The sequence below is a fragment of the Zingiber officinale genome, chromosome 4B (genome assembly GCF_018446385.1).
Source record: "Zingiber officinale cultivar Zhangliang chromosome 4B, Zo_v1.1, whole genome shotgun sequence".
Taxonomy (NCBI): Eukaryota; Viridiplantae; Streptophyta; class Magnoliopsida; order Zingiberales; family Zingiberaceae; genus Zingiber; species Zingiber officinale.
Genome location: NC_055993.1, coordinates 51,202,439 through 51,204,105, shown reverse-complemented (window position 1 = coordinate 51,204,105; position 1,667 = coordinate 51,202,439). Strand labels below are relative to the sequence as shown.

The 1,667-nt window shown below is 42.7% G+C and overlaps 1 non-coding gene across 1 annotated transcript; it reads left to right on the top strand.

Moving 5' to 3' along the window:
- The first annotated feature begins 486 nt into the window (after positions 1-486).
- On the top strand, positions 487-592 carry LOC121978949. The gene has a single exon (XR_006111264.1). It is a non-coding gene; the product is annotated as a small nucleolar RNA R71 (small nucleolar RNA).
- Positions 593-1,667: the final 1,075 nt, after the last annotated feature.

The window sequence follows — 1,667 nt, the reverse complement described above, 5'->3', positions numbered from 1 at the left end:
GAAAATTTTGGGTGGTTCCTCCATCCAGGTTTGTATGTGTTGGTGTATGGATTATTTTACTTTTGGTTGTAACTGACTATCGCATCGCATTGCTCAAGTTGATTTATCTGTGCTTGTATTGGCCTTAGGGGGCAAGTATCTTGAGCATGATCCATACTTCTGCAAGTTTCGCAAACACATACTATTGCATTGGTCGTGTTGTTTCCCATGGCCTCAAGCTTCTTAGTCAGAGCGTCCAGCTTTGCAGATATAAGTGTGACTGCATCTGTATCAAATTTTCCTGACGCCTTTATTGGATTCCTTAAGAAAGAACCACTAGATCTTTCGGTTACCCACTGATGGTGATTCCATAACACATTCTCTATAATCTCTTCAGCTTCATCAAGGCTCTTGTTCATTAATGCTCCTCCTGCAGCAGAATCGAGGGATATCTTTGTGTGATAGTTGATTCTATTGTAGAATGTGTGTAGAACCAACCATTTCTCAAGGTCATGATGGGGGCACTGTCTCAGCATACTTTTGAATCTATCCTAAGCTTCAAATAATGATTCTGATTCTATCTATTTGAAGCTTGCGATCAAATTCTTCATGTGGGCAGTTTTGCTTGGCGGGTAGAATTTGTCCAGAAATTTCTGCTCACACTGCTCCCAAGTGATGATTTGGATCATCGTGCGATCCTCCTTCAAATTGATTCTGCTGGTGTAACGCTCGAAAATTCTTGAAACTGCATTATAAATATTCTATGATTTTTCTGGAATTTTTAGATATTTTTCCGGAATTTTCCGAGTAGCGGAAGCAACAAAAATAATTAGAACCGCAAAATAGCTTAGGCGGGAATCGAACCCGAGACCTATGGCTTAGGGATAATGTTGGGAACCAGTTGAACCCAGCAGGGCCGTGCTGAAAGGAAAGGGGACCAATTATATTTATAATTGGGTTGGTCGAGTTAGTTACTTAGTATAAATAGGAAGGTTAAGTTGGGGGTTGGTTTATTTTGAGAACTTGGTTCGGCAACATCAAAAATTTCACCGTGACCTATCCCTCTCCCAAAAACCTTCACCGCCGCCCACTCCTCTCCTTCCTCCTCTCTCGGCGCCCAAGCCCCAAGGGCTCTCAGATCATCTTCCGGCGACGACTCCAACACGAAAGAGGTTCTTCTCCGCGAGAGGAACGCAAAGACGTGAGCGGATCGTCGAGAAGGTCATCTCCACCGGGATTCTAGCGAATAGAATCATAAGAAATTACGAACAGGAGGTAAGAAACCCCTCACCTGCAGTATAATAGCTACCGTTTGATTTTCTGTGCATCGGTTTAGTTATCTGCGTATGTTTTCGACACATAGGGTGTATTTAACCCTCCTCGCAGGTTTAGGGATTTAGTGAGTACCTTTAGATGGGCCGGACACGTCTTTTCTCCTTCAGTTGGAGGTTTAGATGTTGTTGGGTGCCTAAAGGTAGTCTCCCTAATAGAGAGGGGAGTTAAAGCACACTAGGTGTTCGATTAAATAACTAGCTTAGAAAAGAATGCAACTTAGGCATTTTTATTAGCACAGTTGAATGCATTAGAAGCATCTAAATTAGTAAATCAGTTTATTCTAGCTTATATGGGACTACGGTCCAATGGGTGGGCTCCCACAGTCGCCTCTAGGTTCAGACAACCTAACTCTA